This window comes from Argiope bruennichi, chromosome 7 (assembly GCF_947563725.1).
Source record: "Argiope bruennichi chromosome 7, qqArgBrue1.1, whole genome shotgun sequence".
NCBI lineage: Eukaryota > Metazoa > Arthropoda > Arachnida > Araneae > Araneidae > Argiope > Argiope bruennichi.
In genome coordinates, this window is record NC_079157.1 from 104,287,282 (window position 1) to 104,296,975 (window position 9,694).

A 9,694-nucleotide genomic window follows, 5' to 3' on the forward strand; every position below is an offset into this window, starting at 1 on the left:
AAAGTGACCTGCCGCCCGAACAGGGACTCGAACCCTGGACCGTTAGGTTAAAAGCCTAACGCTCTACCGACTGAGCTATCCGGGCTCGGTGGCCTTTTGATTACAAATTTTGCGGTTTCGAGTACTCTTGGAATAGGGATATATGTGGAAAAAAAATAGAAAAAGTAATTTACATGAGCCTTCTTTAAAAAGTGACCTGCCGCCCGAACAGGGACTCGAACCCTGGACCGTTAGGTTAAAAGCCTAACGCTCTACCGACTGAGCTATCCGGGCTCGGTGGCCTTTTGATTACAAATTTTGCGGTTTCGAGTACTCTTGGGATAGGGATATATGTGGAAAAAAAATAGAAAAAGTAATTTACATGAGCCTTCTTTAAAAAGTGACCTGCCGCCCGAACAGGGACTCGAACCCTGGACCGTTAGGTTAAAAGCTTTACGCTCTACCGACTGAGCTATCCGGGATCGGTGACCTTTTGATTACAAATTTTGCGGTTTCGAGTACTCTTGGGATAGGGATATATGTGGAAAAAAAATAGAAAAAGTAATTTACATGAGCCTTCTTAAAAAAGTGACCTGCCGCCCGAACAGGGACTCGAACCCTGGACCGTTAGGTTAAAAGCTTTACGCTCTACCGACTGAGCTATCCGGGCTCGGTGACCTTTTGATTACAAATTTTGCGGTTTCGAGTACTCTTGGGATAGGGATATATGTGGAAAAAAAATAGAAAAAGTAATTTACATGAGCCTTCTTAAAAAAGTGACCTGCCGCCCGAACAGGGACTCGAACCCTGGACCCTTAGGTTAAAAGCCTAACGCTCTACCGACTGAGCTATCCGGGATCGGTGGCCTTTTGATTACAAATTTTACGGTTTCGAGTACTCTTGGGATAGGGATATATGTGGAAAAAAAATAGAAAAAGTAATTTACATGAGCCTTCTTAAAAAAGTGAAATGACGCCCGAACAGGGACTCGAACCCTGGACCGTTAGGTTAAAAGCCTAACGCTCTACCGACTGAGCTATCCGGGCTCGGTGACCTTTTGATTACAAATTTTGCGGTTTCGTGTACTCTTGGGATAGGGATATATGTGGAAAAAAAATAGAAAAAGTAATTTACATGAGCCTTCTTAAAAAAGTAACCTGCCGCCCGAACAGGGACTCGAACCCTGGACCGTTAGGTTAAAAGCCTAACGCTCTACCGACTGAGCTATCCGGGCTCGGTGGCCTTTTGATTACAAATTTTGCGGTTTCGAGTACTCTTGGGATAGGGATATATGTGGAAAAAAAATAGATAAAGTAATTTACATTAGCCTTCTTTAAAAATTGACCTGCCGCCCGAACAGGGACTCGAACCCTGGACCGTTAGGTTAAAAGCCTTACGCTCTACCGACTGAGCTATCCGGGATCGGTGACCTTTTGATTACAAATTTTGCGGTTTCGAGTACTCTTGGGATAGGGATATATGTGGAAAAAAAATAGAAAAAGTAATTTACATGAACCTTCTTTAAAAAGTGACCTGCCGCCCGAACAGGGACTCGAACCCTAGACCGTTAGGTTAAAAGCCTAACGCTCTACCGACTGAGCTATCCGGGCTCGGTGACCTTTTGATTACAAATTTTGCGGTTTCGAGTACTCTTGGGATAGGGATATATGTGGTAAAAAAATAGAAAATGTAATTTACATGAGCCTTCTTTAAAAAGTGTCCTGCCACCCGAACAGGGACTCGAACCCTGGACAGTTAGGTTAAAAGCCTAACGCTCTACCGACTGAGCTATCCGGGCTCGGTGACCTTTTGATTACAAATTTTGCGGTTTCGAGTACTCTTGGGATAGGGATATATGTGGAAAAAAAATAGAAAATGTAATTTACATGAGCCTTCTTTAAAAAGTGACCTGCCGCCCGAACAGGGACTCGAACCCTGGACCGTTAGGTTAAAAGCCTAATGCTCTACCGACTGAGCTATCCGGGCTCGGTGACCTTTTGATTACAAATTTTGCGGTTTCGAGTACTCTTGGGATAGGGATATATGTGGAAAAAAAATAGAAAATGTATTTTTCATGAGCCTTCTTTAAAAAGTGACCTGCCGCCCGAACAGGGACTCGAACCCTGGACCGTTAGGTTAAAAGCTTAACGCTCTACCGACTGAGCTATCCGGGCTCGGTGACCTCTTGATTACAAATTTTACGGTTTCGAGTACTCTTGGGATAGGGATATATGTGGAAAAAAAATAGAAAAAGTAATTTACATGAGCCTTCTTAAAAAAGTGACCTGCCGCCCGAACAGGGACTCGAACCCTGGACCGTTAGGTTAAAAGCCTAACGCTCTACCGACTGAGCTATCCGTGCTCGGTGACCTTTTGATTACAAATTTTGCGGTTTCGAGTACTCTTGGGATAGGGATATATGTTTAAAAAAAAATAGAAAAAGTAATTTACATGAGCCTTCTTTAAAAAGTGACCTGCCGCCCGAACAGGGACTCGAACCCTGGACCGTTAGGTTGAAAGCCTAACGCTCTACCGACTGAACTATTCGTGCTCGGTGACCTCTTGATTACAAATTTTACGGTTTCGAGTACTCTTGGGATAGGGATATATGTGGAAAAAAAATATAAAAAGTAATTTACATGAGCCTTCTTTAAAAAGTGACCTGCCGCCCGAACAGGGACTCGAACCCTGGACCGTTAGGTTGAAAGCCTAACGCTCTACCGACTGAACTATCCGTGCTCGCTGACCTCTTGATTACAAATTTTGCGGTTTCGAGTACTCTTGAGATAGGGATATATGTGGAAAAAAAATGGAAAATGTAATTTTCATTAGCCTTCTTTCAAGAGCGACCTGCCGCCCGAACAGGGACTCGAACCCTGGACCGTTAAGTTAAAAGTCTAACGCTCTACCGACTGAGCTATCCGGGCTCGGTGACCTCTTGATTACAAATTTTACGGTTTCGAGTACTCTTGGGATAGGGATATATGTGGGAAAAAAATAGAAAAAGTAATTTACATGAGCCTTCTTAAAAAAGTGACCTGCCGCCCGAACAGGGACTCGAACCCTGGACCGTTAGGTTAAAAGCCTAACGCTCTACCGACTGAGCTATCCGGGTTCGTTGATCTATTGATTACAAATTTTGCGGTTTCGAGTACTCTTGGGATAGGGATATATGTGGAAAAAAAATAGAAAAAGTAATTTACATGAGCCTTCTTTAAAAAGTGACCTGCCGCCCGAACAGGGACTCGAACCCTGGACCGTTAGGTGAAAAGCCTAACGCTCTACCGACTGAGCTATCCGGGCTCGGTGACCTTTTGATTACAAATTTTGCGGTTTCGAGTACTCTTGGGATAGGGATATATGTGGAAAAAAAATAGAAAAAGTAATTTACATGAGCCTTCTTTAAAAAGTGACCTGCGCCCGAACAGGGACTCGAACCCTGGACCGTTAGGATAAAAGCCTAACGCTCTACCGACTGAGCTATCCGGGCTCGGTGACCTTTTGATTACAAATTTTGCGGTTTCGAGTACTCTTGGGATAGGGATATATGTGGAAAAAAAATAGAAAATGTAATTTACATGAGCCTTCTTTAAAAAGTGACCTGCGGCCCGAACAGGGACTCGAACCCTGGACCGTTAGGTTAAAAGCCTAACGCTCTACCGACTGAGCTATCCGGGCTCGGTGACCTTTTGATTACAAATTTTGCGGTTCCGAGTACTCTTGGGATAGGGATATATGTGGAAAAAAAATAGAAAATGTAATTTACATGAGCCTTCTTTAAAAAGTGACCTGCCGCCCGAACAGGGATTCGAACCCTGGACCGTTAGATTAAAAGCCTAACGCTCTACCGACTGAGCTATCCGGGCTCGTTGATCTATTGATTAAAAATTTTGCGGTTTCGAGTACTCTTGGGATAGGGATATATGTGGAAAAAAAATAGAAAAAGTAATTTACATGAGCCTTCTTTAAAAAGTGACCTGCCGCCCGAACCGGGACTCGAACCCTGGACCGTTAGGTTAAAAGCCTAACGCTCTACCGACTGAGCTATCCGGGCTCGGTGACCTTTTAATTACAAATTTTGCGGTTTCGAGTACTCTTGGGATAGGGATATATGTGGAAAAAAAATAGAAAAAGTAATTTACATGAGCCTTCTTTAAAAAGTGACCTGCCGCCCGAACAGGGATTCGAACCCTGGACCGTTAGGTTAAAAGCCTAACGCTCTACCGACTGAGCTATCCGGGCTCGGTGACCTTTTGATTACAAATTTTGCGGTTTCGAGTACTCTTGGGATAGGGATATATGTGGAAAAAAAATAGAAAATTTAATTTACATGAGCCTTCTTTAAAAAGTGACCGGCGGCCCGAACAGGGACTCGAACCCTGGACCGTTAGGTTAAAAGCCTAACGCTCTACCGACTGAGCTATCCGGGCTCGGTGACCTTTTGATTACAAATTTTGCGGTTCCGAGTACTCTTGGGATAGGGATATATGTGGAAAAAAAATAGAAAATGTAATTTACATGAGCCTTCTTTAAAAAGTGACCTGCCGCCCGAACAGGGACTCGAACCCTGGACCATTAGGTTAAAAGCCTAACGCTCTACCGACTGAGCTATCCGGGCTCGGGGACCTTCTGATTACAAATTTTGCGGTTTCGAGTACTCTTGGGATAGGGATATATGTGGGGAAAAAATAGAAAAAGTAATTTACATGAGAATTCTTAAAAAAGTGACCTGCCGCCCGAACAGGGACTCGAACCCTGGACCGTTAGGTGAAAAGCCTAACGCTCTACCGACTGAGCTATCCGGGCTCGGTGACCTTTTGATTACAAATTTTGCGGTTTCGAGTACTCTTGGGATAGGGATATATGTGGAAAAAAAATAGAAAAAGTAATTTACATGAGCCTTCTTTAAAAAGTGACCTGCGCCCGAACAGGGACTCGAACCCTGGACCGTTAGGATAAAAGCCTAACGCTCTACCGACTGAGCTATCCGGGCTCGGTGACCTTTTGATTACAAATTTTGCGGTTTCGAGTACTCTTGGGATAGGGATATATGTGGAAAAAAAATAGAAAATGTAATTTACATGAGCCTTCTTTAAAAAGTGACCTGCGGCCCGAACAGGGACTCGAACCCTGGACCGTTAGGTTAAAAGCCTAACGCTCTACCGACTGAGCTATCCGGGCTCGGTGACCTTTTGATTACAAATTTAGCGGTTCCGAGTACTCTTGGGATAGGGATATATGTGGAAAAAAAATAGAAAATGTAATTTACATGAGCCTTCTTTAAAAAGTGACCTGCCGCCCGAACAGGGATTCGAACCCTGGACCGTTAGATTAAAAGCCTAACGCTCTACCGACTGAGCTATCCGGGCTCGTTGATCTATTGATTACAAATTTTGCGGTTTCGAGTACTCTTGGGATAGGGATATATGTGGAAAAAAAATAGAAAAAGTAATTTACATGAGCCTTCTTTAAAAAGTGACCTGCCGCCCGAACCGGGACTCGAACCCTGGACCGTTAGGTTAAAAGCCTAACGCTCTACCGACTGAGCTATCCGGGCTCGGTGACCTTTTGATTACAAATTTTGCGGTTTCGAGTACTCTTGGGATAGGGATATATGTGGAAAAAAAATAGAAAAAGTAATTTACATGAGCCTTCTTTAAAAAGTGACCTGCCGCCCGAACAGGGACTCGAACCCTGGACCGTTAGGTTAAAAGCCTAACGCTCTACCGACTGAGCTATCCGGGCTCGGTGACCTTTTGATTACAAATTTTGCGGTTTCGAGTACTCTTGGGATAGGGATATATGTGGAAAAAAAATAGAAAATTTAATTTACATGAGCCTTCTTTAAAAAGTGACCTGCGGCCCGAACAGGGACTCGAACCCTGGACCGTTAGGTTAAAAGCCTAACGCTCTACCGACTGAGCTATCCGGGCTCGGTGACCTTTTGATTACAAATTTTGCGGTTCCGAGTACTCTTGGGATAGGGATATATGTGGAAAAAAAATAGAAAATGTAATTTACATGAGCCTTCTTTAAAAAGTGACCTGCCGCCCGAACAGGGACTCGAACCCTGGACCATTAGGTTAAAAGCCTAACGCTCTACCGACTGAGCTATCCGGGCTCGGGGACCTTCTGATTACAAATTTTGCGGTTTCGAGTACTCTTGGGATAGGGATATATGTGGGGAAAAAATAGAAAAAGTAATTTACATGAGAATTCTTAAAAAAGTGACCTGCCGCCCGAACAGGGACTCGAACCCTGGACCGTTAGGTTAAAAGCCTAACGCTCTACCGACTGAGCTATCCGGGCTCGGTGACCTATTGATTACAAATTTTGCGGTTTCGAGTACTCTTGGGATAGGGATATATGTGGAAAAAAAATAGAAAAAGTAATTTACATGAGCCTTTTTTTAAAAGTGTCCTGCCGCCCGAACAGGGACTCGAACCCTGGACCGTTAGGTTAAAAGCCTAACGCTATACCGACTGAGCTATCCGGGCTCGGTGACCTCTTGATTACAAATTTTGCGGTTTCGAGTACTTTTGGGATAGGGATATATGTGGAAAAAAAATAGAAAAAGTAATTTACATGAGCCTTCTTTAAAAAGTGTCCTGCCGCCCGAACAGGGACTCGAACCCTGGACCGTTAGGTTAAAAGCCTAACGCTCTACCGACTGAGCTATCCGGGCTCGGTGGCCTTTTGATTACAAATTTTGCGGTTTCGAGTACTCTTGGGATAGGGATATATGTGGAAAAAAAAATAGAAAAAGTAATTTACATGAGCCTTCTTTAAAAAGTGACCTGCCGCCCGAACAGGGACTCGAACCCTGGACCGTTAGGTTAAAAGCCTAACGCTCTACCGACTGAGCTATCCGGGCTCGGTGAATTTTTGATTACAAATTTTGCGGTTTCGAGTACTCTTGGGATAGGGATATATGTGGTAAAAAAATAGAAAATGTAATTTACATGAGCCTTCTTTAAAAAGTGACCTGCCACCCGAACAGGGACTCGAACACTGGACAGTTAGGTTAAAAGCCTAACGCTCTACCGACTGAGCTATCCTGGCTCGGTGACCGCTTGATTAAAAATTTTGCGGTTTCGAGTACTCTTGGGATAGGGATATATGTGGAAAAAAAATAGAAAATGTAATTTTCATGAGCCTTCTTTAAAAAGTGACCTGCCGCCCGAACAGGGACTCGAACCCTGGACCGTTAGGTTAAAAGCCTAACGCTCTACCGACTGAGCTATCCGGGCTCGGTGACCTTTTGATTACAAATTTTGCGGTTTCGAGTACTCTTGGGATAGGGATATATGTGGAAAAAAAATAGAAAAAGTAATTTACATGAGCCTTCTTTAAAAAGTGACCTGCCGCCCGAACAGGGACTCGAACCCTGGACCGTTAGGTTAAAAGCCTAACGCTCTACCGACTGAGCTATCCGGGCTCGGTGACCTTTTGATTACAAATTTTGCGGTTTCGAGTACTCTTGGGATAGGGATATATGTGGAAAAAAAATAGAAAATTTAATTTACATGAGCCTTCTTTAAAAAGTGACCTGCGGCCCGAACAGGGACTCGAACCCTGGACCGTTAGGTTAAAAGCCTAACGCTCTACCGACTGAGCTATCCGGGCTCGGTGACCTTTTGATTACAAATTTTGCGGTTCCGAGTACTCTTGGGATAGGGATATATGTGGAAAAAAAATAGAAAATGTAATTTACATGAGCCTTCTTTAAAAAGTGACCTGCCGCCCGAACAGGGACTCGAACCCTGGACCATTAGGTTAAAAGCCTAACGCTCTACCGACTGAGCTATCCGGGCTCGGGGACCTTCTGATTACAAATTTTGCGGTTTCGAGTACTCTTGGGATAGGGATATATGTGGGGAAAAAATAGAAAAAGTAATTTACATGAGAATTCTTAAAAAAGTGACCTGCCGCCCGAACAGGGACTCGAACCCTGGACCGTTAGGTGAAAAGTCTAACGCTCTACCGACTGAGCTATCCGGGCTCGGTGACCTTTTGATTACAAATTTTGCGGTTTCGAGTACTCTTGGGATAGGGATATATGTGGAAAAAAAATAGAAAAAGTAATTTACATGAGCCTTCTATAAAAAGTGACCTGCGCCCGAACAGGGACTCGAACCCTGGACCGTTAGGATAAAAGCCTAACGCTCTACCGACTGAGCTATCCGGGCTCGGTGACCTTTTGATTACAAATTTTGCGGTTTCGAGTACTCTTGGGATAGGGATATATGTGGAAAAAAAATAGAAAATGTAATTTACATGAGCCTTCTTTAAAAAGTGACCTGCGGCCCGAACAGGGACTCGAACCCTGGACTGTTAGGTTAAAAGCCTAACGCTCTACCGACTGAGCTATCCGGGCTCGGTGACCTTTTGATTACAAATTTTGCGGTTCCGAGTACTCTTGGGATAGGGATATATGTGGAAAAAAAATAGAAAATGTAATTTACATGAGCCTTCTTTAAAAAGTGACCTGCCGCCCGAACCGGGACTCGAACCCTGGACCGTTAGGTTAAAAGCCTAACGCTCTACCGACTGAGCTATCCGGGCTCGGTGACCTTTTGATTACAAATTTTGCGGTTTCGAGTACTCTTGGGATAGGGATATATGTGGAAAAAAAATAGAAAAAGTAATTTACATGAGCCTTCTTTAAAAAGTGACCTGCCGCCCGAACAGGGACTCGAACCCTGGACCGTTAGGTTAAAAGCCTAACGCTCTACCGACTGAGCTATCCGGGCTCGGTGACCTTTTGATTACAAATTTTGCGGTTTCGAGTACTCTTGGGATAGGGATATATGTGGAAAAAAAATAGAAAATTTAATTTACATGAGCCTTCTTTAAAAAGTGACCTGCGGCCCGAACAGGGACTCGAACCCTGGACTGTTAGGTTAAAAGCCTAACGCTCTACCGACTGAGCTATCCGGGCTCGGTGACCTTTTGATTACAAATTTTGCGGTTCCGAGTACTCTTGGGATAGGGATATATGTGGAAAAAAAATAGAAAATGTAATTTACATGAGCCTTCTTTAAAAAGTGACCTGCCGCCCGAACAGGGACTCGAACCCTGGACCATTAGGTTAAAAGCCTAACGCTCTACCGACTGAGCTATCCGGGCTCGGGGACCTTCTGATTACAAATTTTGCGGTTTCGAGTACTCTTGGGATAGGGATATATGTGGGGAAAAAATAGAAAAAGTAATTTACATGAGAATTCTTAAAAAAGTGACCTGCCGCCCGAACAGGGACTCGAACCCTGGACCGTTAGGTTAAAAGCCTAACGCTCTACCGACTGAGCTATCCGGGCTCGGTGACCTATTGATTACAAATTTTGCGGTTTCGAGTACTCTTGGGATAGGGATATATGTGGAAAAAAAATAGAAAAAGTAATTTACATGAGCCTTTTTTTAAAAGTGTCCTGCCGCCCGAACAGGGACTCGAACCCTGGACCGTTAGGTTAAAAGCCTAACGCTATACCGACTGAGCTATCCGGGCTCGGTGACCTCTTGATTACAAATTTTGCGGTTTCGAGTACTTTTGGGATAGGGATATATGTGGAAAAAAAATAGAAAAAGTAATTTACATGAGCCTTCTTTAAAAAGTGTCCTGCCGCCCGAACAGGGACTCGAACCCTGGACCGTTAGGTTAAAAGCCTAACGCTCTACCGACTGAGCTATCCGGGCTCGGTGGCCTTTTGATTACAAA

At 43.9% G+C, this 9,694-nt stretch overlaps 46 non-coding genes across 46 annotated transcripts; all 46 read right to left on the reverse strand.

The window, feature by feature from the left end:
- Window positions 1-12: 12 nt before the first annotated feature.
- Trnak-uuu (transfer RNA lysine (anticodon UUU)) lies at window positions 13-85 on the reverse strand. Its single transcript has one exon. It is a non-coding gene; the product is annotated as a tRNA-Lys (tRNA).
- A 115-nt stretch (window positions 86-200) lies between these two features.
- On the reverse strand, window positions 201-273 carry Trnak-uuu (transfer RNA lysine (anticodon UUU)). Its single transcript has one exon. It is a non-coding gene; the product is annotated as a tRNA-Lys (tRNA).
- Window positions 274-764: 491 nt separating this feature from the next.
- Trnak-uuu (transfer RNA lysine (anticodon UUU)) lies at window positions 765-837 on the reverse strand. Its single transcript has one exon. It is a non-coding gene; the product is annotated as a tRNA-Lys (tRNA).
- A 115-nt stretch (window positions 838-952) lies between these two features.
- Window positions 953-1,025, reverse strand: Trnak-uuu (transfer RNA lysine (anticodon UUU)). The gene has a single exon. It is a non-coding gene; the product is annotated as a tRNA-Lys (tRNA).
- Window positions 1,026-1,140: 115 nt separating this feature from the next.
- Trnak-uuu (transfer RNA lysine (anticodon UUU)) lies at window positions 1,141-1,213 on the reverse strand. Its single transcript has one exon. It is a non-coding gene; the product is annotated as a tRNA-Lys (tRNA).
- A 303-nt stretch (window positions 1,214-1,516) lies between these two features.
- Trnak-uuu (transfer RNA lysine (anticodon UUU)) lies at window positions 1,517-1,589 on the reverse strand. Its single transcript has one exon. It is a non-coding gene; the product is annotated as a tRNA-Lys (tRNA).
- Window positions 1,590-1,704: 115 nt separating this feature from the next.
- Trnak-uuu (transfer RNA lysine (anticodon UUU)) lies at window positions 1,705-1,777 on the reverse strand. The gene has a single exon. It is a non-coding gene; the product is annotated as a tRNA-Lys (tRNA).
- A 115-nt stretch (window positions 1,778-1,892) lies between these two features.
- Window positions 1,893-1,965, reverse strand: Trnak-uuu (transfer RNA lysine (anticodon UUU)). Its single transcript has one exon. It is a non-coding gene; the product is annotated as a tRNA-Lys (tRNA).
- Window positions 1,966-2,080: 115 nt separating this feature from the next.
- On the reverse strand, window positions 2,081-2,153 carry Trnak-uuu (transfer RNA lysine (anticodon UUU)). Its single transcript has one exon. It is a non-coding gene; the product is annotated as a tRNA-Lys (tRNA).
- Window positions 2,154-2,268: 115 nt separating this feature from the next.
- Trnak-uuu (transfer RNA lysine (anticodon UUU)) lies at window positions 2,269-2,341 on the reverse strand. Its single transcript has one exon. It is a non-coding gene; the product is annotated as a tRNA-Lys (tRNA).
- Window positions 2,342-2,457: 116 nt separating this feature from the next.
- On the reverse strand, window positions 2,458-2,530 carry Trnae-uuc (transfer RNA glutamic acid (anticodon UUC)). Its single transcript has one exon. It is a non-coding gene; the product is annotated as a tRNA-Glu (tRNA).
- Window positions 2,531-2,645: 115 nt separating this feature from the next.
- Window positions 2,646-2,718, reverse strand: Trnae-uuc (transfer RNA glutamic acid (anticodon UUC)). Its single transcript has one exon. It is a non-coding gene; the product is annotated as a tRNA-Glu (tRNA).
- Window positions 2,719-3,021: 303 nt separating this feature from the next.
- Window positions 3,022-3,094, reverse strand: Trnak-uuu (transfer RNA lysine (anticodon UUU)). The gene has a single exon. It is a non-coding gene; the product is annotated as a tRNA-Lys (tRNA).
- A 115-nt stretch (window positions 3,095-3,209) lies between these two features.
- On the reverse strand, window positions 3,210-3,282 carry Trnak-uuu (transfer RNA lysine (anticodon UUU)). Its single transcript has one exon. It is a non-coding gene; the product is annotated as a tRNA-Lys (tRNA).
- Window positions 3,283-3,396: 114 nt separating this feature from the next.
- On the reverse strand, window positions 3,397-3,469 carry Trnak-uuu (transfer RNA lysine (anticodon UUU)). The gene has a single exon. It is a non-coding gene; the product is annotated as a tRNA-Lys (tRNA).
- A 115-nt stretch (window positions 3,470-3,584) lies between these two features.
- Window positions 3,585-3,657, reverse strand: Trnak-uuu (transfer RNA lysine (anticodon UUU)). Its single transcript has one exon. It is a non-coding gene; the product is annotated as a tRNA-Lys (tRNA).
- A 115-nt stretch (window positions 3,658-3,772) lies between these two features.
- On the reverse strand, window positions 3,773-3,845 carry Trnak-uuu (transfer RNA lysine (anticodon UUU)). The gene has a single exon. It is a non-coding gene; the product is annotated as a tRNA-Lys (tRNA).
- Window positions 3,846-3,960: 115 nt separating this feature from the next.
- Window positions 3,961-4,033, reverse strand: Trnak-uuu (transfer RNA lysine (anticodon UUU)). The gene has a single exon. It is a non-coding gene; the product is annotated as a tRNA-Lys (tRNA).
- Window positions 4,034-4,148: 115 nt separating this feature from the next.
- Window positions 4,149-4,221, reverse strand: Trnak-uuu (transfer RNA lysine (anticodon UUU)). Its single transcript has one exon. It is a non-coding gene; the product is annotated as a tRNA-Lys (tRNA).
- Window positions 4,222-4,336: 115 nt separating this feature from the next.
- Trnak-uuu (transfer RNA lysine (anticodon UUU)) lies at window positions 4,337-4,409 on the reverse strand. The gene has a single exon. It is a non-coding gene; the product is annotated as a tRNA-Lys (tRNA).
- Window positions 4,410-4,524: 115 nt separating this feature from the next.
- On the reverse strand, window positions 4,525-4,597 carry Trnak-uuu (transfer RNA lysine (anticodon UUU)). The gene has a single exon. It is a non-coding gene; the product is annotated as a tRNA-Lys (tRNA).
- A 115-nt stretch (window positions 4,598-4,712) lies between these two features.
- On the reverse strand, window positions 4,713-4,785 carry Trnak-uuu (transfer RNA lysine (anticodon UUU)). The gene has a single exon. It is a non-coding gene; the product is annotated as a tRNA-Lys (tRNA).
- Window positions 4,786-4,899: 114 nt separating this feature from the next.
- On the reverse strand, window positions 4,900-4,972 carry Trnak-uuu (transfer RNA lysine (anticodon UUU)). The gene has a single exon. It is a non-coding gene; the product is annotated as a tRNA-Lys (tRNA).
- Window positions 4,973-5,087: 115 nt separating this feature from the next.
- Trnak-uuu (transfer RNA lysine (anticodon UUU)) lies at window positions 5,088-5,160 on the reverse strand. The gene has a single exon. It is a non-coding gene; the product is annotated as a tRNA-Lys (tRNA).
- Window positions 5,161-5,275: 115 nt separating this feature from the next.
- On the reverse strand, window positions 5,276-5,348 carry Trnak-uuu (transfer RNA lysine (anticodon UUU)). The gene has a single exon. It is a non-coding gene; the product is annotated as a tRNA-Lys (tRNA).
- Window positions 5,349-5,463: 115 nt separating this feature from the next.
- Trnak-uuu (transfer RNA lysine (anticodon UUU)) lies at window positions 5,464-5,536 on the reverse strand. Its single transcript has one exon. It is a non-coding gene; the product is annotated as a tRNA-Lys (tRNA).
- A 115-nt stretch (window positions 5,537-5,651) lies between these two features.
- On the reverse strand, window positions 5,652-5,724 carry Trnak-uuu (transfer RNA lysine (anticodon UUU)). The gene has a single exon. It is a non-coding gene; the product is annotated as a tRNA-Lys (tRNA).
- Window positions 5,725-5,839: 115 nt separating this feature from the next.
- Trnak-uuu (transfer RNA lysine (anticodon UUU)) lies at window positions 5,840-5,912 on the reverse strand. The gene has a single exon. It is a non-coding gene; the product is annotated as a tRNA-Lys (tRNA).
- A 115-nt stretch (window positions 5,913-6,027) lies between these two features.
- Window positions 6,028-6,100, reverse strand: Trnak-uuu (transfer RNA lysine (anticodon UUU)). Its single transcript has one exon. It is a non-coding gene; the product is annotated as a tRNA-Lys (tRNA).
- A 115-nt stretch (window positions 6,101-6,215) lies between these two features.
- On the reverse strand, window positions 6,216-6,288 carry Trnak-uuu (transfer RNA lysine (anticodon UUU)). Its single transcript has one exon. It is a non-coding gene; the product is annotated as a tRNA-Lys (tRNA).
- Window positions 6,289-6,403: 115 nt separating this feature from the next.
- Window positions 6,404-6,476, reverse strand: Trnak-uuu (transfer RNA lysine (anticodon UUU)). The gene has a single exon. It is a non-coding gene; the product is annotated as a tRNA-Lys (tRNA).
- Window positions 6,477-6,591: 115 nt separating this feature from the next.
- Window positions 6,592-6,664, reverse strand: Trnak-uuu (transfer RNA lysine (anticodon UUU)). The gene has a single exon. It is a non-coding gene; the product is annotated as a tRNA-Lys (tRNA).
- A 116-nt stretch (window positions 6,665-6,780) lies between these two features.
- Trnak-uuu (transfer RNA lysine (anticodon UUU)) lies at window positions 6,781-6,853 on the reverse strand. The gene has a single exon. It is a non-coding gene; the product is annotated as a tRNA-Lys (tRNA).
- Window positions 6,854-7,156: 303 nt separating this feature from the next.
- Trnak-uuu (transfer RNA lysine (anticodon UUU)) lies at window positions 7,157-7,229 on the reverse strand. The gene has a single exon. It is a non-coding gene; the product is annotated as a tRNA-Lys (tRNA).
- Window positions 7,230-7,344: 115 nt separating this feature from the next.
- On the reverse strand, window positions 7,345-7,417 carry Trnak-uuu (transfer RNA lysine (anticodon UUU)). Its single transcript has one exon. It is a non-coding gene; the product is annotated as a tRNA-Lys (tRNA).
- Window positions 7,418-7,532: 115 nt separating this feature from the next.
- Trnak-uuu (transfer RNA lysine (anticodon UUU)) lies at window positions 7,533-7,605 on the reverse strand. The gene has a single exon. It is a non-coding gene; the product is annotated as a tRNA-Lys (tRNA).
- Window positions 7,606-7,720: 115 nt separating this feature from the next.
- Window positions 7,721-7,793, reverse strand: Trnak-uuu (transfer RNA lysine (anticodon UUU)). Its single transcript has one exon. It is a non-coding gene; the product is annotated as a tRNA-Lys (tRNA).
- A 302-nt stretch (window positions 7,794-8,095) lies between these two features.
- Window positions 8,096-8,168, reverse strand: Trnak-uuu (transfer RNA lysine (anticodon UUU)). Its single transcript has one exon. It is a non-coding gene; the product is annotated as a tRNA-Lys (tRNA).
- Window positions 8,169-8,283: 115 nt separating this feature from the next.
- Trnak-uuu (transfer RNA lysine (anticodon UUU)) lies at window positions 8,284-8,356 on the reverse strand. Its single transcript has one exon. It is a non-coding gene; the product is annotated as a tRNA-Lys (tRNA).
- Window positions 8,357-8,471: 115 nt separating this feature from the next.
- Window positions 8,472-8,544, reverse strand: Trnak-uuu (transfer RNA lysine (anticodon UUU)). Its single transcript has one exon. It is a non-coding gene; the product is annotated as a tRNA-Lys (tRNA).
- A 115-nt stretch (window positions 8,545-8,659) lies between these two features.
- Window positions 8,660-8,732, reverse strand: Trnak-uuu (transfer RNA lysine (anticodon UUU)). Its single transcript has one exon. It is a non-coding gene; the product is annotated as a tRNA-Lys (tRNA).
- Window positions 8,733-8,847: 115 nt separating this feature from the next.
- On the reverse strand, window positions 8,848-8,920 carry Trnak-uuu (transfer RNA lysine (anticodon UUU)). The gene has a single exon. It is a non-coding gene; the product is annotated as a tRNA-Lys (tRNA).
- Window positions 8,921-9,035: 115 nt separating this feature from the next.
- Trnak-uuu (transfer RNA lysine (anticodon UUU)) lies at window positions 9,036-9,108 on the reverse strand. The gene has a single exon. It is a non-coding gene; the product is annotated as a tRNA-Lys (tRNA).
- Window positions 9,109-9,223: 115 nt separating this feature from the next.
- On the reverse strand, window positions 9,224-9,296 carry Trnak-uuu (transfer RNA lysine (anticodon UUU)). The gene has a single exon. It is a non-coding gene; the product is annotated as a tRNA-Lys (tRNA).
- Window positions 9,297-9,411: 115 nt separating this feature from the next.
- Trnak-uuu (transfer RNA lysine (anticodon UUU)) lies at window positions 9,412-9,484 on the reverse strand. The gene has a single exon. It is a non-coding gene; the product is annotated as a tRNA-Lys (tRNA).
- A 115-nt stretch (window positions 9,485-9,599) lies between these two features.
- On the reverse strand, window positions 9,600-9,672 carry Trnak-uuu (transfer RNA lysine (anticodon UUU)). The gene has a single exon. It is a non-coding gene; the product is annotated as a tRNA-Lys (tRNA).
- Between the last annotated feature and the right edge of the window lie 22 nt (window positions 9,673-9,694).